The sequence below is a fragment of the Copadichromis virginalis genome, linkage group LG22 (assembly GCF_057382275.1).
Source record: "Copadichromis virginalis isolate Kocher_CV1m ecotype Utaka linkage group LG22, C_Virginalis_male_GT1.1, whole genome shotgun sequence".
Taxonomy (NCBI): Eukaryota; Metazoa; Chordata; class Actinopteri; order Cichliformes; family Cichlidae; genus Copadichromis; species Copadichromis virginalis.
The window spans coordinates 2,159,593-2,181,430 of NC_140638.1; the positions used below are offsets into that span (position 1 = coordinate 2,159,593).

Below are 21,838 nucleotides of genomic sequence, written 5' to 3' on the forward strand. Positions count from 1 at the left end.
ATATGACATTTAAATTTCAGGTTTAAGGTAAGAATGGGCGGAGTCACTGATCTAATTAACGGTTCCACACATGACTGACCCACGCTAAGGTTTAGGTCACCGCTCTCCCACCTGATAATCCTGTTTTCTAAGTCGGTTAGATCTTCCTGGTCACCCGATCTGTGTTGACAGATTTTCAGTTTGGCAGATGTATATATAAATCTTTATCTGTATGAATAGTTTCTTTTTCTTTTACTATCTTTTTAATCCAGGAAATTAAAAACAAACTACTCTGACTGAAGGCCGTCTTTATGCCGATGTCATATTCAGAAAAGCGTTGGTTTCTAACAACGAGCACCAAACCCCAGACAGTTCACACATATTGCCAATTTCCAACCTTTATCCCCATTTTGGCTCTTATAAAGCCAATAAAAGATTAAAATGACAGTTTTCTGGCTTTAAACTGTTTCTAGGCAGAGTTTTCAAACACACGTGGATGATTTGTTGAGTTTACTGACTGATTTCAAAACCAGCAGTGGATTTTCTCCGGTAAGAAGATTGGCGGGCAGATATTAGCGTTTGCTTTCTTCACTTTATCTGCCTGCTTCTTTCACTGCATGGCTGGCTGATTTCTCTGCTGGTTCCTCGTTTCTTTTCCACTTTTTCCAGTCCTTTCATTTTTGGTTTGGCTGACTTTGATGTCTGACTGGTTTATAAGATTTCACGGCGGCTCGTCTCCGTCTGGCAGACCAATATTCAGACTGATGTAGCTAATTGTTAGAATAAAACGGCTTCCTTTGTGCCTTGTTTACCATCGCGGTGAGCGGTTTGAGGCCTGACCGAGTCTTCAGATGACCGATAACGCGCTGCTGGATTTACACACCTCTGGTACGGAGCAGCGGACTCTCTCGCCCATCGAAGGCATTCTGGGGTCTGGCTTCAGGCTGGACTCCACTGATGTCCCAATTTTAGACTTGTTATTAAAGATGACCAGCCCCTCAGCTGTGCACCTCCACTTCTGTAAACTCGGTGGCCTCTTAGGTCCCTGCCAAAAACTCATCCGATGGTATCGGTTCCAAACTATTGCAGATTATTTCGTTCTATCAGCTAAATTCTCTAATAAGCTGACATACTGGTCTGTCCTTTTTATGGCAGCGCAGTGGTGCAGGGACTGACAACCAGCAGGTTAACCTGTCTGTAGGTGCGCGTGTGGATGGGCGTCTGTCTCTCGGGGTTAGCCGTGCGATGGCCTGGCGACCTGCCGGCATCTAACCCGCCGCTCGCCCTATGGCAGCTGGGACGGGCTCCAGCCACCCTGAATGGATGCATTTGTTTTATTTTAATTAGATCTGACCTCGCTTGCTTTTAATTTGTCATTAATAAAGCAGCTCTGGAATTTGTTGTCAAAGGCGATACAGATAAATGCATGAGGATCATAATTCCACTGTTCTCACACGTGGATGCATGAAGCAGCGGTTTGTCCGTCTTGATGAATAATTTGAGGTTTAATTGTATTTGAATTTCACTCCCAGGTTTCCGGATCAGCTGAGCGGTTTTTTAACTGACGGCTGATTTTGAGTAAAATCAGGACATTTTTCACGTTTATTGTGTTGAGCTCCAGTCTGGGGTTATTTTGGGTTTCCCGGGTTTTCAGCTTTAGTGACTGATGATGTTTTTGATTGTCGTGTTTATTTTCCCAACTTTTCTCCTCTCTGATAACCGGAGCTCAGGTTCGACCGGCTGTTTTTCCGCTCTGGTTTCAATCTAACTCTGAGCCACCCGAATCGGACAAACCAGTCATAAGCGTGTTGACGGTTTCTGGAGTTTCCTGTCTGTGACAGACTGCTCCTTGATCTTACCGCCTGGTTCGTGTGTCTGTGATTAAAGTTGGGGGAACTATATGACGCTCGCTGTCGGACTGATAACTGATGCAAGCCGTGGGTAAGTGCGTGCACGCGTGTACGTACAGCTTCGCAGCATGATGCAATCATCTGTGTGTGTTTATAGATCGTTTTCACGCATACATACAGCAGCGTGTGTGTCTGTGTGCATGAGTGTGTGCGCGTGCAGTATGATGCAATAATCATGCAGAGCAGCCAGCAGAAATCAGCTACGTACTCCAATAAACAGATATCCTGGCACGGGGGATGTGTGTGTGTGGGAGAGGGAGTACTGTACTACTGCAAATGTGTGTACTGTTGGTGCGTGAGCGAGTGTGTAAACAAGTGCGAAAGACAAAGACAGTGTGTGTGACTGAGTACTATTACACATGCAAAAAGGAAAGATTTGTAGCAGGAGGCTTGTTAGAGCAGCAGGGGAGACGAATGCATGTATTTGTATGCATGTGTGTGTGCGCACGTGAGTGTGTGTGCGTCCACCAGCTGGTGTTCCACATGTGGACATGTCCTACAGAGCCAGGGACTCCAGCAGAGAGACCAACTCCTACAGTGGATCTATGCCCAGGGAGCGTGTGTGTATGTTGGCAATGTGTACGTGTGTGTGTGAGTTTGTAACGGGCCTGCCAGTTGGTGGGTGTGTTATGAATGTGTTAAGTATGTATGAGTCAGTGTCTTTGTATATGTGTTTTTTCATCCACTCACTATCAATGCAGTGAATCAGAGTTGGAGTAGAATTAACTGTGGACACGAATCAGCGTCGATACCATAAACTGAAGTTATCAATAACATGTTCAGGATAGTCTCAGTGTTGGGGGTCACAGCGCGATTTAATATCAGCACGGAGAATGCAAACGGAGGCCTGCAGTCACAGCGAGGACGCTGTGCTGCAGGTAAACAGGATCAGCAGCCAGAGCCTGACTCCAGCAGCCCACACAGTCAGTATCAGTGTAATCACAATATGATATGCAATCAATAAGAGGTAAATATGTGTGACTGTGTTAATATGGCCGCATATAGAGTGAGTCACAGACACTGTGTGCAGGGTTAGTGCCACTGGAGACAGCACATCGTGAACATTTAACTTTCCGTCAGTAACATGAAGGTGACTGTGACGAGTGTGAATACTGCGTACACTCCTGCACTGCATCTGGTGCTGTAGTACTGCAGTACTTCATGCATGAACCAGAGCATTTGTTGTGTAGTATCTGTTATCACGGAGCTGTGGCGCCAACCAATATGCTGCTTAATATTGGCTGCTTGCAAGGTCGGATATTTACCGTGTGTGTGTGTGTGTGTGTGTGTGTGTGTGTGTGTGTGTGTGTGTGTCTGTCTAGAGGCAGTGCAGTGGAGGGAAGCTAATCCAGTAAAGTAACAGAGAACTGACAGAGTCAGAGGTCATTATCATTCACACACCGCCGACCAACACACACTCACACACAATCCATGCACAATGCTTAATCTGCAGCACATCCCCCCCACACACACTCACATATCAGATTCTGTTACACTGACACAAACACACACACTGTTGTCTTGCTATTCATGTTGCCGTTTCTTTTCTTGTTGCTTCTTTCTTTCTCGTTTACACACATGTGAGGCATGAAAAAAAAAAAACACTTGTTCGCCAATTCTACCCCCACCCCCGCCCATCTCAACCAAACCAAACCTACAACAACCCACCCACAAACTCAACCACACACACACACCAGATGGGTCTTAATCTCCTGTTGCCATAAACAAACACAAGCCATTCGAAGAAGCAGACAGAGAGACCACTGTGTGTCGGTGTAACTTCTTGTTGTCTAACATCCTGTTAATTCCTGCAACGCCGTCAAACAAAAGTCCTCTGAGTCCCACGCACGCACAAACACACGCACACACAAACACACAGGCGCTGGCCTTACACAGAGACGAGCAGAAAACAAGCTAATGCAGCACAGATGTAGGGTTGATCGCAGGCCTTTGGGTTCCACGCAGCGCTGTAGTAAATATCAGATATCTGTCAGTGTGGTCATTCTCAACACAAAGCAGGCTGGAAAAACCTCACAGGTTCCTCAGTCGGGACCGATTCGAGTTTTTGAGTCACGCTTTCTGGAAACCACTTGTCGCCCTGGTAGCTGTTGGCTCAGTCCAACAGTTCAGTTTCAGCAACTGCAGCAAAAGGCTGAACTGGCTCTAAAACCCAGAGACCTGACGCTCCAGCCCTCGCCAACGTAGCATCTGCTCGGTTAGCGTTTGTAACTCGGCGGCTTCTTCAGCTGCGGTTTCTGAAACATTAAAGATCCCAGAGACAACAGCCAAGGTCATTGGGCTTTTATGTTCATGCACGCCTCCAAGATAATAAACCCTTCCTGTTCCTGCCATTCTTGAAGATTCAGAGTCACACATGAATAACTTCTGTCCAACCTTTAACAAGTATCAAATGTAAACGGTCTGAAATGGTCTTTTGTTCTTTTAAATAAGTGAACAAAAACAGATCAGCTTCATCGAGCAACCACCTCCCCTGTGATGTGGCGTCCACCTCTGAGGCGATGGTTCTTCCTCCGTGGGTTTTAGCGGTCCAGGTTGGGGAGGACATCTTCTCCTTCACGCTCACCTCTCTCTTCACTGAGCATGAAGGAGAAGCTGTTGATCTGGTGGTTGATTTATGTTCCTGGCATCATCTATGGGCATGAGCTGTGTACAGCGACCAGAAGAATATGGTCAGGGATAAAAACGACAGTAATGAGCTTCCTCCAGAGGTCGTGATCGTTCGCCGTACGTTGCTTTCTAGCTGACAACTGTGTAGTTTAACTCACTCATGCTGATGTCAGTGGTAGAGGTTTTCACATTGACCACTCGCCTCAGAGTTTACATTTATTGATTTTGGGACCGCCCACTTTGCGTCACTAATGGTTATTTCTTCTGTTGTTGCTAACTGGTTGAATTCCATTGATATTTAACAGTCTTGAGCAGACAGGTCCATGCTGGTCGCGTCTTCTTTTTTGAAACACAAACACGGTAAAACTGCTGATCATCCACATTGAAAGGAGGCACCCTGGGCATGTCCAACAGGAGGACACCCTGAGGAACCCATGTTGGAGAGGTGGCTTGGGAACACCTTGGTCCCCCTGGAAGAGCTTGAGGAGGTGCAGAGACAGAGGGAGGTCTGCTGCCACTGCAACCCTAACCGGGTTAATGAGTTGAGAAAGGAGGGAGTCGGATCAGTTTGGAGGTTTCTGAGCGTACGGGCTGGTACCATCCAAAATTTCATGTTGGCTGTTAAGAAAGCCCTGAACTGAGGGGCAGCCAATCAGATGAAAGCTAAAGCTAAAGCAGAGGCTGCCGCGACCAACCTGGACCAGCGTTACCAAAGGTTACCGAACAGGTCGAGTGCACCCACCGACCCAGGAGCAGCCTCTTTATGAAAGACATGCACCCCGCTCGGCTGCGAGTCTTCACGCACCCCGGGGGGAGAATGATTTGGAAAGAATCAAGATGTTACAGAGAAAAACAAGCTCTGGCCTCTCAGAGAAGATTAACAAGTGTAATGCTGCACAGATGTAGGCTCGGTACAACTCCCACTCTCCGCTCTGCTGAGGAAGCTGCTCAGCAAATGTAGCAGCATGTACGTAACATACAGACCTGCGAACCCATTTGCACAATCAGCACGCTGCAGCACCGCACATTAGCACATGTCACCAAATCTGCTCGCCTCCACTTCTGCTACTGATTTACTACATTTCCCAGAAACCTTTCATCAAACACAGAGATGACGTGCATGAACTCCAGCTGAGGGTACAATATAACCTCACGCTGAAGCCATCATTCAAACATTCAAGACTTCAAATGGGTACTACAATACCCATGAACCTCAGCGACCACTGAAAAAGAGACAAAGTCAAAATCATAAATGATCAGTTCCTGTGGTCAAAAATTCAAACATATCCTTGACTTCAGCCAACCAACTCTTCAAATCTCAAACTACAGCATGACGACGATCTGCACGTCAGCTCATGAATAACTCCCACAGAGAAGTGGCTTCATGACAACCTCATCATTCAAATAAGGTCAGAAATTAATCTGAAAAAGTTTTTGCATGTTAAATGTAATATTTATGCAAAGCCCTTACCTGAATAAAGTCACCTAAATGAGATGAACCTAAAGTGTTGAAAGAGCAGTGCAGCTGCAGTCTTTAACCTTTTAAGCACGTGCACGCTCCGATTTGTGCAACTATTTTTAAGGCCCGGTAGAACTGCAAACACATAAGCTAGCACAATATTGTTTTTGCATATGAAACCGGAGGACTTATTTCCATAACATGCACTGAGCTTGGCCCGGGTCGCGGTTTCTTTCCACAAATAGCTTTTTGCAAAAATCGCGTACTGTGCACAATAATATTTATTTTAGTTTTTCCTGCAGTTGATAGAAATGAGTACATCTCAAAAATGAAACTATGAAGACACTCCAAATAAATTTGCTGTGGTTGGAAACTGTTGTGTGCAACTTTTTTGCATTTACAGTTTTGAGGGATAAACCTCTGAAATTTCTGTAACTAGAAATATGTGTAAAAAACAACAACGAATTTTCAATTTTTTTGAAGTTTATTGTCCTTTTTGCCATTTATGTAGTTATTATGGACTTAATGCATACATATTAACAAAATTTGGGACATATCTGTTGTATTGATGTATAGAAATTTGAAAACAACGGCATGTAAAAAATATAAAGATAAGCTCTGGTGGACTTGGTTCTATGGTGGACTTTAGAGGAGAGGGGATACTGCTGTTTCCTGACTGGCTAGCTTGATTAGAAAGTTGCATCCATAAAATATATGAAAGCGTCACGCAGACAAATGAATTTACCGAATTTAATTGACCTAAACCTGTTACACCAACTAACGGTCTGATGTGATGGGTCGGCGTGCAGAATAAGCAGCGATAAGAAGACGCCGTAATGATGGAAGTTAAATCTAGCACTGGTATTCTGCAGTGGATGGGAAGCCTCATTCAGCTGTAAGACATAAAAATGTACCCAACATGCCAACTCGCGCTGCAGCGGGCTGTAAACACGTGGACGTTTAACACAAGAGTCTATGGAGACCGACTCACTTAGATAGACTGCCTCGAGTGGATCCGAGAGGAACTGCAGTTTTATATATTCTGCACGTTTTCCACAGCAGAGACTCAGCATGTGCAGCTCAGTGGAAAAAAAGGGTTGTGCAACAGCGTTCAGGAAAACAAACAGTGGGTCCACGGCCTTCTGTTTCTGCTGTTTTGACCCTCGAGGAGGATTTTTGTGGAAAATTTATGCAGCACTAATGCAAAAGAGACTCTCAGAAATCAAGCTCACAAAGGGGGGAATGAACGAGGGTAATACTGTACAGATGGAGCCACGGTCCAAGTCCCACTTCTCCGAGCTCTCTACGCTGATATTGTTTCATGCTCCGGCAGAAAAACCGAGCGATCAGAGGGGAGTCGAATTCGGTGTCAACACAAACAAGCACCAATCTTCACATGATTGCACGAAAGAAAAAACTGCAGTGCAAAGCGCGCTGAAGTGGCGTCAAGAACACACCACACTCATCAGCAGCAGCAGGCAAAAATAGTTTGAGGAGAACTCCACGAGCGCCGAGCCGCTCTGACACGAGACGCATTTCGCTTTCTGTCTCTTTCCTCTCCGTTACACCGCCTCCGTCATCGGGGAATTGTTTGGAGAAATCCTGCACTACAAATGAATTGTTGATATTTTTTATTTGTTAAATCAGAGCATCTCTCCATCCATCACCAACCTCTCTTTGCCCTTATCCCCCGTCTCCAGTCCCGCAGCGGGACCCCTCCGGATTCAAAAAGCCCAATTTAAACGTTTTAAAAAGAGCTGTTTTTAAACACTACTCGGTGCGAAAACACAGAAACACAAAAGCACAAACGTGGTGTCAACAGATGACAGGGTGAGCTGTGCGGGAGTGGTCTGACTTCCCACGTTTGTCTTGTATCACGACTCACAAACAGGAGGAAGCACATTTCACACAGAAGCTGCGAAGCTCATTTGGAGCCGAATCTTCATCGTTTCTGATCAGCAGGCCAACTGGACACGACCGGGCTGCTCCCCGTAACTAACAGTGGCCCAAACCGGCCAATTACAGCCTAAGGCACGAGGAGGACGAGGCGACCGTCTTACAGTCGGGTTTGTGAAGCTTCAAACTGGCAACACACTCTCACTTCATCGCAGCGTGTTGATGTGAATATTTTCTATTTTTTTGTTCTTTTGGTAACAAACTTTCTCTCTTTGTTTTTATTTAATTTAATCGTTAATTATTATTTATCTCGGCTCTCTTCTTCCTGTCTCCGTGGCCCCGCCCCTCCCTGAGCCTGGTTCTGCTGGAAGTTTCTTCCTGTTAAAAGGGAGTTTTTCCTTCCCACTGTCGCCAAAGTGCTGCTCACAGGGAGTCGTCTTATTGTTGGGTTTCTTTGTATCATTGTGGAGTCTTTACCTTACAATATAAAGCTCCTTCAGGGAACTGTTGCTATGAGATGTTATCTACACAGAGAAACCTCTTTAAGTAACCAGGGCCGTCGCCCCCTGCTGGTCATCAGAAAGGACGCAGGCTTCACTTTCCTCAGTTTTCACAACATCTATAACAGTCATACAGCATGAGTGTTTTTATTCCTGGAAATGAGGGTTAATAAAGTCCACTTATGTTTGAGGAGCACAGTTTCCTGTCTTTACATCATCATATATGTTTTTTTTAAAAAAAGGAGAAAGTGCTCGTGCCTCAGAGTTTATAGAGACGTTGAGTCCTGACAGTGTTTGTTTAACCTGCAGGCAATCCTTTCAAGGCTCGTGTACCGCATTCGGTTCCCACAGAAGAAGAAATTCCTGAAGTTTGTAAATTCACCCGTAAAGCTGTGAGAAAATCTATCAAACGGACATGAATTATTCAGCGATGAGAGTGTGCTTCTTCTTTAAATGTGTTCTCACACACACACAAAAAGCATCAGTGCTTCTTCCCCCTTCGTGGCTCACTCGTGGCCCTGGTGACGAAGGCAGAGGGTTAACACTCGGGCCCAAAACGTCGCACACATCCTCGGTTAGTTTGTCACCCACCCATCTATTCTAAAGATATCTCTCCTGCAGTTGTTATGAAAATTGTGAAACCATAAATGGACAGAATCAGAACACACACACACACACACACACACACACACACACACACACACACACACACCAGGAAATTAAATATTTGGGAACAAAAAGCCCATCTGTGTTCACCAAAGCAGGCAGTAAGCAGATTGTGCTTCTGGATTAATCAGAGTGGACATAAAGAGAGGAGCAGCGTGCAGCTACACGGTGAAAATCAGACGACGAGAATATGTTCGAGTGCGTTAATCTTAAACCCGTAAACCCGGACGTCGGGGATGTATTAGAAGCAGCTGTAGGTGTGAAAGCTGCCGCGCCGCCTCAGCCTGAAAGAGCAGGAGCGCTCGGCTCGGCGTGCAGGTTGGGGAATCCTCCATAATGTTTACCGAGTTTACCGACTTGGCTGACGGCTGTGTTTTCTTATCCTCTAACAGAGAGGGTGATTTGACTGATGCTCGTAACAGATTGCATCACAGCAGGAGACGAACTAAAACGGTTTACGCACCGCAGCTCTCCCTAAACTGTCTAACAGTGGCAGCGCTCCACCTTGTAAATTTGGAATAGCAATTTTAGAAATTTCCCAGCAGTCTATCTCCAATTGGCCTTCACTGGGAGTGCTGTTTGATATCAGTGAAGTATCGCAGCTTTGACTGAGGACCACCTCTGAGGAGCAGAAATGTGATCTCAGCTTTGTGAAACCAAACACTCGCTGCCGTTTTCAAGAAAACACCTGAGCGCATTAAAAGCTTTCATTCATCACCTGCTCGGTGAGCCGAGGTTTCCCTCCCCTCGTTCAGACGTGGCTGCTGCAGCCGCTAACACCCTTCACGCACGTCAGAAACGTGAATGCAGACACGTGATCCGCCGAGGCGTTCCTGCAAACTCAAATTAACACGCGCCGCAAAAAATACGCTGATGTCTCGCCAAAAGAGGCAAGAGCCAAGCTCAAGCTCGCACCTTCTCATGTGATAACAACAGTACATCACTGCTGGTAAGCTAACAACCTGCTGATCACAACTTCCGATGGTGTCACTGGAGCGAGGGGGGTGAAACTTTTACAGGCTGACTTTGGCTTTCACACTCGGGCTTCTCCTGTCAGCAGCCACGAGGAGCTAACGAAGGAGCTCGCTCATCGGGGCGTACCTCACTTTGTACGATTCTGTCATGGCGGTCAGCATTCAGGCGCCTTTCAGCTCGCAGAGGCGGAGCCTGGATATGAGCCTGCAGCACGAGTCTGAAGCAACAAGGAGCCATCGATCCGTTTCACGGTGATTGGCAACAGTTTCATTTGCTAAAGGGGGTCTTTGACAAATCAGCACAAAGGATGGAGAAAGTGCCAATTATCCCAAAACTGTTACCAATGAGTGACATCACGGTCAGTCCCGCTCACTCCATCACGGACGCCCTCTGAAAAGCAAAGCCACCATGCCTTAAATCTGCCAGCAGGGGGCGACTGTTCAGGAACGTCATTCTGTAAATCTTTATTTTAAGAACGAGACAACTTCCCAAAAGTCAGAATTCATCTGGAGGCTCCTCCTCCACGCTCTCCTCACCTGGAGGCTCCTCCTCGGCCCCTTTTTACCATAGCAGGTGCATAAATGACAAAATCAATGTCGCGCTTGACTCAGAACAGTGATGACTGACATCACAGATCCTGGGAGTGATGGGCGGTTTTGAGACCAGGCTGATCGCCCCCTGCTGGCCGTTACAGTGCAGCATCTCCTCATCCTTCAACTCCAACTGCGTGGAGCACTCACAGTTTAACGTCTGCAGATTCACTGATCTTGCATCCTGTTGTTTCACTGGGCATGTACGGCGAGGGGGAGGTGACGAGTGGACACGGGCGGCTCATCCAACAACAGGACATTTCCTCTTGTTAAACTTATTCTGCGTTTCTTCTTCCACTTCCAAAATTCACTATCCAAATTTTCAGAAACGATGTTCCAGTTTCTACCAGAATTTCTCGTGAACTCTGACAGACGCATTTAAAAATGGAGTGCTTTGTTGATCGTTAGCAGGATGGCTAAACGCGGGTCGCTCGGGTGCTTCCTTCTCCTGCAATTAGCTTGTTTCCCATCTTCAATTTGAACACAGTGAGCACATTTTCTTCATGCGTAATTGGATTAGTTACCTTTAAAATCTCCATTTCTACTGTCACTTGAGCTTTTAAAAATGTGTAAAATGTGCACCTTGCTGACACCTCCCATGAAAATAAATAAATAAAAAAAATGAAAAAGAAAATCAATTTTGAGATTTTTTGTTGTTTTTGAGGAATACCTCTTGAGTGGCACTTAACAAAATTGAACAAATGTGTTGCGGATGGATGGATGGGTGGGTGGGGGTGTGATTTGGGGGAAGCTGTGAGGCAGATCTACCTTCCAGACTAAAACAGTCTAACACTCATTACTCTGAAAAACACTTGACTTCATCATGGCCTCAATTATGTGCTGCTGGATAAACTCCAACGTTACTGAGCGGCTGCGTCCGATGGGGGTGTGGGTGTGTTCAAAAATAATACGAAAAGCATCCAAAAACTGTGGCAGGAAGCAGAGCGGGAGCCTCTGTGGATGAAACCGTGGCTCTTTGCGTTTCCAGGAGCGCCTCAGAGGCGATCGATGCGTCGGTGACAAAGCGCTCGGCGTATGCGTCGGCCCGTGTGGGCTGTTCGACTTCACAGACGCCCGATCGCCCGGGGCTGGTGACAAAAAGCAAAGTTGCTGTTAGCGTTTCCATCTACCTGTGAAGCATGCTGGGAGAAATTAAGCCTCGCTGACCGTTTTTTTCCTACAATCGCTGTTTTCACATTAAAACAAAATCACATCGGACAGATGGAGACGCTGGAGCAGCTGGTGAAAGACGAGATGTTCCCAGGAAAAACTCCCAGCAGAAGCCTTCATGATTGCTTTGCTTCCCGTTTTGACTTCCAGCGGCTCCCCCCACCCCCAACATCAACACCAACACCTGTCGAGGAACAGACTGCAGCGATCGACTCGGGTTTACCCTCCAGGAACTGCAGCCCCCTTCTGTAGAAGCAGAGAGTGCTGCAGAGCTTTCTGAAGGTCTTCCAAAGCTGTTCTTTGGACATTGGCTGCTTTTTCCCCCCACACTGTCCAGTCCTTGTGCTTCAGTGCTGACCTATGAACCCTGCAAGCATTAAAAAGCACATGCAAGTTTGCACAGTTCTTATTTTCTTGGTGGTCCAACCTCCGAAGTGTCACAGACTCGTTGGGCAAAATGCTCAACAAGTTTCCCCCGATGCATCCTCAGTGTGTGTTTGCTGAGGTATATAAAAAAAGCATGTGTGTGAATGAGGCAGTACTGTATACGTACCTGTAAGTACTGAACACCTGTGTGGACAGGTAAAAATCAGTCGTTCATATTTGTAACCACAGTTATTTGAAGCGTAACCTAAAAACCAACAACAGGGGAGGTCACTGAGATTTGAATTCAAAAGAAACTCACATGAAAGGCGGGGGTGGGCGTGCGATGACTACGGCGTCAGCGACAACCGCAGCATTACGTTCTCTTATCACAGCAGGTCAGCCGAGTCACTCGCTGCGCTCTTACACTCCTCGTACCGGCAGCGCGGTGGCATCAGTGCCTCCGCCACACAGCTGGATTTTTTTAACATTCATGTCACTGCATTAAGAATATTTACTCGCAGCTCTACAGATACGACTAAAAACATTTTAATAACCCCCCAAACTGAACCTCAGGACGTCTGAAGCCCCGAAGAGACCTGGGGAAGGACGACCGCGCGTCTGTCCGTGTTTGTGGTTAATGATGAGGTGGCGTTCTCCGCACAGGAGGGAGACTCAGCGTCTGTACGGTTAACCAGTGACAGGCGAGCGCATCCTGCCAACGGTAAACTTGGAACTAAACAAGTTAATGTTTCTGTGTTTCTGCGTTAACCAGCCTAGTTTCCAACCCCGCCTCCGGCTGGTTAGAATTTTATGAAACGATACATTAAAGACACAAAAGTACAATAAATACACAATAAAACCAAAGTTTAACCCTTAGGATCAAAGGTGCTGTTTGTGAACACGCACTGTGAGACCAGCGATGGGATGGATCTGAGACGCTCCAGGCCGGGCATTTATAAAGCCACTTTATTAGGTACACCTGTTCAACCGCTCATTACCACAAATATCTAATTGTCCAATCACATGGCAGCAACCTAGAGCTGCTGAAGCTCATGAAAATGATCTAAACCCTTTAATAATTTTAGAATATCTGTCACCAATAAAGGAACGAGTGTATGTAGGTATGACAAGCACGAACAAATCGACGTGTTCGGTCATTAAAAACATTCAGCTGAACTTTTTCTTCACGCACACTTGCAGAAATCCAGGATGCAGAAAACAATCTGCAGAAGAAGAACAGAGGAGGGGGGAGGGGTTGGATGTGATTTCAGATGACACATTTCTCAACTCTGAACACCCACAACCACAAAACATTTCACAGCAGAGGGAGGGAGACGAGCGAGAGAGGAAAAACAACCTATAAGTTCCCAACGTAACACCGAGACCTCAGAGGAAGCGCAGAAATCGCACGAGCGCCGAGCTAAACAAGTGAATCATCGGCGAGTGAAACGTCTCTGATACGAGCCGCTCGGCGCAGGTGTGTTGGTGGAGAAACGCACAAAGACAAACATATAGGAGAGCGAATAAACGGAGCGTTTTGGCGATGGCGGCGGCTCGGTGAGAGAGGCGAGCAGCAATCTGCCCGGCCACACTGGCTGCCCACACACACCTCCTCCACAGGTGTGTGTGGACTTTTTAGGGTGAGTCACTCTCTCCCACGTAGTCGATACCTCCAGCAGCGGTTGTGGAGATCCCATCAGCCCGCGCGCTCTACCTGCACCGCTCCTCACGCTCCCCCCCCTCTGCAGCAAACGCCGCCGCCGCCACCATGCAGACTGGCGTGCAGCATTTGGAGGTAACAGATGGCGATTTTATGAACAACAGTATGATCAGAGAGTGACACAACATTAGGGCATCGCATTAATCATGCAGCCTTTGTTTTCCACAATTAATAAACAGACATACCAGGAACGTTCAAACATTTAGACGCCGCTGAACTGATGATGTGATGTGCTGTTAAATATTTTGATCCTTCGCATAATTAAGACTAATGATCTCGCCGACGATCGGCATCAGAACAGCGCCGAGCAATAACCGCGCAGCCATACGTACGTCTCAGCGGTGATAAAGGCCCTTCATTATGAAATTATACAGTGGCTTTTTTAATGAGGTTTCAGCGCCGGAGGGTCACGAAAACAAGCGAGCAAAGTCTCGGCGCCAGTAAGACGAGGAGGATAAGCCCCCGCCGGATTATCAGGTGCAGAGCCGCCTCTGCAACCCCAGCGCCGTGCCGTTTGGTGGATGCTTTCATTCGAGCTGCTTCACGCCACCTTGGATGCAAATATTTTTAGCCGGGATGACCCGTGCGCAAACTGCACCCGTCACCCTGCCAGTGTTAGCACGGTGCTCCACCCCCCGAGCTTCACACAGCCCATTCAACAAAGCAGAAGGGGCCATGAAAACAAACCTTCCCGAGCACCCGGTGGGGCTGGCAGCGGCCCGCAGGCTGGCTGCGGCCCAGCAAAGCACTGAAAAAAGCCTGACTGGACAGCAGCCAAGCGCTGGTGAAATTCTGGCTTCAGTTGGTCAGGTTTTCTGCACTAGCAGCTCCTCAGACTGGTGACTGTGATTTGGTGCTGGAGCAGAAATATCTTATGCATATGGAAATGGTGAAAGTTGCTGAGGGCTTCAGAGATGCATATATTGGAAAAGTCTGAATATTTTAAACGGCGCTGCTGCAGAGAGTGCTCGTGTTTCGTGCGATACGCCAGCCTCTGGAACTGCTGCGAGTCTGGCGGGCGTGAACGTCAGCGACGGTGCTGCTCTGTGCGCACCGGTGATGTTCAGGCACCACCAGGTGAGCCTAAACGAAGCCGAGGCAGCCGTACCAAACCACGCAGTTCCCCTGATGACCCCTGGAGGCTCCGGCAGCGAGTCGGTGCCCACAGTAAGCTGCTGAGGTCGCTGTGATCGACAGGTGACCCCGAGCTGCAGCATCAGGCGATGTGTGATGTCACCACAGAGCGAATCACCTCGCACTGATCTGCACGGTTCTGACTTCAGCAGGGTCAGTGTTCGGGTTTGGTCCGAGCCATATTTTAGGAACCCAGCGGTCAGAGTCAAACCCTCACTGCCGTGAGGCGACGGTGCTGATGCGACCACGCCAAAAACAGCTTCCACGTTCTCAGGTGACGGCGGATGGATTTGAAACAGAGTTCGAACAAACGCCAACTCTCTGTGCACCAGTTCGTGATTGGTCAGAAGAACTCGGACTACAGAGGCACTCCAGGACACATGTGGCCTCCTGCAGAACTTTCAGATCTGTCGTCTCGAGGCAGAGAAGGAAGTCCACTCAGACTACAGAGCGCTCGGCGCAGATTCCCGCCGCACGTGCGCGTTTCAGAGTGACTGGATCACAGCTGCGTGCGGCCAGGCTCGCGGGGATGCTTTGACTTTAAGCAGCTCGGATTTTTAGGTTAGAATAACATAACCCTACATGCGCTGTAACTCAAAGCTGTGTGCCGTTCCCACTGAAAGCGCTCCTTTTATGTCTTTATTTAAATATTTGTTGTCGTCCTGACAGCCGTTTCTGCACTTCGTCACAATTCATGACGCCAGCGACTTCGATCCTTTCAGAAACGAGCAGGAGGCGAGCGAGGCGACACCGGCGCATGGTTTTAATTCTGCTCGGAGACACAAAACTGTTTCCACTGTTTAACCTTTTTCATGTGAGAATTAAAGAAAGCAGATTTCTGGGAAATTGGAAAGTTGCTGCAGTGCATGCTGGGAGGTGTATATAAATAATATAACAATGTGTCTAAATAACTTAGCGTGACGAGTCCACTGGACGTTCATGTAAACCGAGCTGAAACAAAAACATGGAGTTAATAATGGAAGGAGACTGTGCAGGACAAAGGACGGACGCGTAATCAGCCACAGACGAGCTGCTCTTTCGCAGTTTTTACCCCGAGTGCGAGGACAAGCTGTAAAGTATAAATAGATCACGTATCCTGGTCGCAGGGATTAGGACTCAGGTGCTGGGACCTCGCAGCGGGGATTTACTGGCTCATCTGCATTTTTTTAATACTTTTGAGCTTGTTGATCATGTGACACGGTTACCGAGCCACCGGCAGCATCTGCAGGTTCGACCGGTCGTCACAGAGCGACGTCACTGAACTGAAAACGTGTCCTGGCGACCGCTCACCGCCAGGTCACATCACGAGCCCAAGTAACGAAGCCGGTTACCCGCTTGAAGGTTTATCGATCGACCAGTAAGTAACGGGAACACGTCCGCGGAGAGACGGCAGCGTTTCTGTGTGAAGCCAGCGACTGTTCACAGCTGGATCGTTAGGACGCCACAGACTGACAGACGCCGTCCCTCCATTAAATGAACATTTACATGTGCAGATGATGGCTTCATCCTGTCATCGCGTTAACGGGCTGACGGCGAAGATTAATTATCAACACGCAATTCAAACGGGGTCATCGTTATCGTTTGCATAAGAAGACAAACGAGTTACTGAAGCTCATCAGACCCTGCTGCCCGTGCTCAGAGGTGCTGGGGTCGGCGGCCGCGCCTTCAGGTTGGGTCTGCAGCACGAGTTGCCACGGCGATGCAGCCGGCTGGATGCGGCCAAACGGTGGTTCGTCGTGCAGAGCTGCTCTTCAATTTCAGGTGCTGTCAGGATTGTCGTAGATATCTGGTTTGTGCCACGTGGACTGGACTTTCCCATCATCCTACTCGCTGAGCCTGAATCCGTGTCAGATTTGGACGCAGGCTTCCACAGCCACGCCCCTCGCACACATCACGACTTATCCTGTACCCCGGCGACACCTCTGAGAACCGCCCCGTAGACCCCGGCGGTCCTCCATGACGGCTCCAGATGCGGTGCCCTGAACTCTACGCAGAGCCTTGAGCTTTGTTGAAAACGCTCCCAAATACGTGGCGGCCCAAATTACACCACCGTGTGACGCAGCGGCGGGTCCCTGCAGCAGCTCGGACTACAAAGGAGGTTAAAATGAGAGCGGCGAGGGCACCGGACGCCGCCATGTTTAAACTGTTACAGCATGAACCTGCTGAACCGAGAGTACTGGTTCCAGCTGAGGAGGAGCCACACACACACACACACACACACACACACACCTGATTGAAAAACCAGCCCGTCGTTCCCTTCGCCCATCCCGACTGTATTTACGGCGTCTCCTCGCTCATCTCGCCGTCCCGCTGCTCTTTTCTCTCGTCTGCATGTGTCAAATCTCCTTCCTCCTCATTTTGTTCTTTCTGCTCTCAAATATCATTTCTTCCCCCTCAAACCTTCTCCTCCTCACTTTTAGACTCCGGAGAGGCGATCCTGCAGAAAACAGGACCTCTGTTTTGAATTTGGGAAATTAAATGTCACATCTTTTCAAAGTGCCCCTCTGACTTTTTCTCTTTCAGTACAAAAAGCTGTCTCGGCCTTCTCGTCCAAAAACATGTCTGCGCTCTCCAGGAGGTGCTCTCCAGTCCTTGTCCATTACTCGCCCCCTCCATCTCCTCTCTTCACCTCTTCCTTTTACACACTCCGCATTATCGGCTGCCTTTACAGTGATTTCCACACGCTGCTTTTAAATCAACACAGCAAATTAAAGCCTGTAAATTATACATGAGCAGAATAAGAAAGCGGGGAATTGATTAGTAAGTGATGCAGGAGAAGAAGAATAAACACGTTTTACAGTGAAATCTCCGGCACGCAGTCAGACCTGCACAGGCTGCAGCGAGGACGAGTAAATGCCTCTCGAGGCCTTGAATTCAGCCAAGATGTGTTTATCGCCCTCCTCTTTCACTTTCTGAAGGACTGAAGGACACCGGAGGGACAATCAGAGCCCAGCGATGTGAGGCTGGGTTTGATTTCTCTTCCCGATGAGCGAGAGGTGACACCAGGAGACGATTTCTGTAAAGAAGCTTTAAAAACGGGGCGAACGCCGAGGACGACGAGCTGTTTCTCACACCGAGGTTGGTTTTTTTCCCAGTAAAGCAAACTCGACTTTCACCTTTTTGTCGCCTCTGAAATATGATTACTTCTGCCGAGTCTTCCTGTATGGAGGACTGGAAACGCCACAAATGAAATGCAAAAAATACAAAATAAGAAAAGAGAGAAATGCAGAAACATCCGTGTAATTAAATCTAACAGGGACAGAGCACATTAACCCTTTAAAGCCACAATACAACCCAGTCTGCCAGAGCTGATCTTTGTATTTTCACCTGCTGTGGTGCTATTTATGGGAGCATTTCACGTTTCTATACATCCACACAACCGTTACATCACAAACTTTAATGACATGTATGCATTACGTCCATAGTAACTACATAAAAAACAAAAAGTTCAACAAACTACAAAAAAATTGAAAATCAGTTTTTGGATTTTTTACACATATTTCTACTTACAGAGATTTCAGAGGTTTACCCTGAAACTGTAAATGCAAAAAAGTGGCACACAACAGTTTCCAACCACAGCAAACTCATCTGGAGTGTCTTCATAGTTTCATTTTTCAGATGCACTCATTTCTGTAAACTGCAGGAAAACTAAAATATTATTTTGCACAGTTTCCAAAAAACAGCATTAAAATAAAAGATTTCCAACAGTGCAGTTTGAGCTCAAAGCTGAGAAACTGTACAGAAAGTCAAACATGACAACAGTAAACCTTTGAAAGACCCTGTAGGGGACAAAACTCCATTTCCCACCTAAAGTGATGTCACTTCTGGTTTTCGCAGGTAATGGCGGACATGCAACCCACGCTGACGTTTATTCCAATGTACGAAGTGCAATGAACAGCTGATCGGATCGATAAAGTGCGTTTCTGGATTATAATGCTTTTGATGTTGCGATCACTTGTGCAAAGAGCAGTTTGTGGAAGGAAACTGCGACCCGGGATGAGCTGAATGCGCGTTATGCAAGCACAACTCTTCCAAAAACCCCTGTTGCACTAGTTTATGTGGCTGCATTTCTACCGGGCTTTAAAAATAGTTACGAAAATCTTTTAAGATGGACTTAAAACCTTAACCTCAGAGTTCGCCATTGTCCCCGGTAACATCAAAACCAGAGCGCTCAGTGAATTAATGCGACCGCAGGATTGGTGACTCATTTGTGACGTTTCAGGCTGCGGCACATTTTACTACAGATCAACAGTTTCCCACAGAGAGCCGAGCAGCACGTCAGCTCCTGACACCAAAGTAAATGATCCACACGTTTGTCCATCCAGTGACAGGAAGATGACTTTAGACTTTATACATTAACTTTTTATAGGCGACGGTTTAGTTCGAGACCTAAAAGATGTTCAGTTACTGTTAATAGAAAACAAAGAACATCAGCGAACAGTTACATTTGAAAAGCTGGAATTAATCTGAGCTGTTCACAAAGACGCAGCTGCTTATGCAACTTCAGCCCATTTGGGAGCAATAACACGTCTCCCAGGAAGTTCAAAGGGCCTGAAGGTAACTCCTGCAAACGTGCACATTTAGCCAAACCTAGAGGATGAGCATGGAAACCAACAGGCAGCGTGCTGCAGTCGACAGAGTCGAATAAAAGTGAGAAATGATTTACGACTTATTTCTGTTAAAAGGACCAAAACGATTTTCCACAGGAGAAAAAAACACGAGCTTCATCTGTGGGTCAAACTTCACCCCAAACCTCTGCACATCCTCGACACAGGAAACAACACGTTCACTATCAGTGTGATGAGGAGGGCTCCTACACATACTGTGTGTGATTCACTGATGTATTTATTTTCTTATAGTTTATAATGCTGTAATTTTCTGTATCATTTCATTTACTGCTCGCACGGTCCGGGAGGAACCGTGGCAACATAATTTCCTCTGGGATTAACAAAATATTCTGATTGATTGATCGATAGCTCACTGATGTTTCTGCCTCTGTGAGGAGCTCAAAAACATAAAGACCGGACCATCGTTCTGCACTGGGTCCAAAAAGCTTCTGATTTCTAACTTTAATTTATACAGAGTTAGTGACAGCAGTGGTCAGCTGCTTTAGATGAAACCTGAGCTTCTTCTGGATGCAGAACGTGCTTTTAAATGATACGACGACACGATCGCATCCCTGGAGACCGCCGTCAAAAGATGGCGTTAAATTTAATGCTGTTGTTAAACTTCAGATTAAAATCAAACTTGACTTGACAGAAACTGGCAAAAAGAAAGAAAAGCAACACGAGATTTCAACACTTCACACAGCTCCGCACCACAGTCCCACAACATTTGGCTAACCTCACTCAGAAAAGGAAAACTCTCACACACTCACACACACAAACTTATAGGGAAAAACTCCTCGTCCCCATAAGGACTGTTGGTCCCCGCAAAGATATGTAAACACACACACACACACACACACACACACGTTATAAACTAACCAATTAAATTTATATTTGAGGCCGTCCTGTTTAATCAATAAATGTATGCAGTGATCCACAACCGGCTTTGAACCACACCACAAATCAGTGTGAATAATTACAACTGTGCGAGTGTGGAGAGCTGCACGATGACTAAAGTGCAACCCAAACGAAAGAGCAGACGCACCTTCACCAGGTGCACACACGTGAATTTCACACCAAATGTGTTGGAGCCCAATTTACTTTTAAATGAAAGAATATATACAAAGAGTCCGAGACGTCAACCGAACTGGAAACAAGTCCGCGCTGTACTCTCATGCAATGCCAATCTGAACCACAAGGTGGAGCTCACGGTACTATCATCACTGTCACTTCTGTTGGTAGCTATGAGCACAGAGACGCTAACATCAGATGCTTTTTGGTAAACGCTGCGACGCATCTTCAAAACTAACCTCACAAAAACTGGAGAGCGGCTTCTTTCGGTCAGATCAGTGCGCTCCTCAGAAACGCTACGTCTGCTCTAATTACAGCAGAATTAACAGGCGGGTATGAGCGCCCAGCAGGGTAACATGTATACGTGACAGAAAGCACATTTACCATCAGAGAAAGCAGCAACAAATGTGTCCACAAGATCTGTGCAAGAAACAGAGGAAGGAAAGATGATGACCGACCGATATGAAAAAATGGGCAGCAGGCAGTGGTAACGGTACAGTGTGGTCTCAGGGTATGAAATGCATTCTGGGATATGACCTCTGGTAGTGAGCAGTAGTGGGATGGTGACATAAAAAGCTGGTACTCACTGCACTTCCTCTAAAGGGAGGGGCTTCACTGGAGGGGGAGGGGCTCTTCCTGAGGCTCCACCTCCTCCTCCGAACTCTGTCCGTTCTCCTCTCTCTCCTCTTCCTCTTTATCTTCTGGAAGCTCAGGCCAGCAGCACTCTGGGTAATCTCCCGCGGGGTCTGAAAGAGGAGAGAGACGTCAGCCAAGTGTGAGAGAAAACTAAAGATGGATCACATCGAGAGTGTGTGTGTGTGTGTGTGTGTGTGTGTGTGTGTCTGTGTGTGTCTGTGTGTGTGTGTGTGTGTGTCTGTGTGTGTCTGTGTGTGTGTGTGTGTGTCTGTGTGTGTGTGTGTGTGTCTGTGTGTGTGTCTGTGTGTGTGTGTGTGTGTGTGTCTGTGTCTGTGTGTGTGTGTGTCTGTGTGTATGTGTATGTGTGTGTCTGTGTGTGTGTGTCTGTGTGTGTGTGTGTGTGTGTGTGTGTGTGTGTCTGTGTCTGTGTGTGTGTGTCTGTGTGTGTCTGTGTGTGTGTGTGTGTGTGTGTGTCTGTGTGTGTCTGTGTGTCTGTGTGTGTGTGTGTGTGTGTCTGTGTGTGTCTGTGTG

At 47.1% G+C, this 21,838-nt stretch overlaps 1 protein-coding gene across 3 annotated transcripts in view; it reads right to left on the minus strand.

Annotated features, from left to right (window-relative positions):
• The window catches only part of LOC146682361 (zinc fingers and homeoboxes protein 2-like), a 130,999-nt gene that overhangs the window by 72,141 nt on the left and 37,020 nt on the right, over positions 1–21,838 (minus strand). For all 3 annotated transcript variants that reach the window (XM_085445653.1, XM_085445654.1, XM_085445655.1), the window contains exon 2: positions 21,259–21,417. The gene's annotated coding sequence lies outside the window, so the exon portion shown is untranslated. The remainder of the gene's footprint in view (positions 1–21,258; positions 21,418–21,838) is intronic.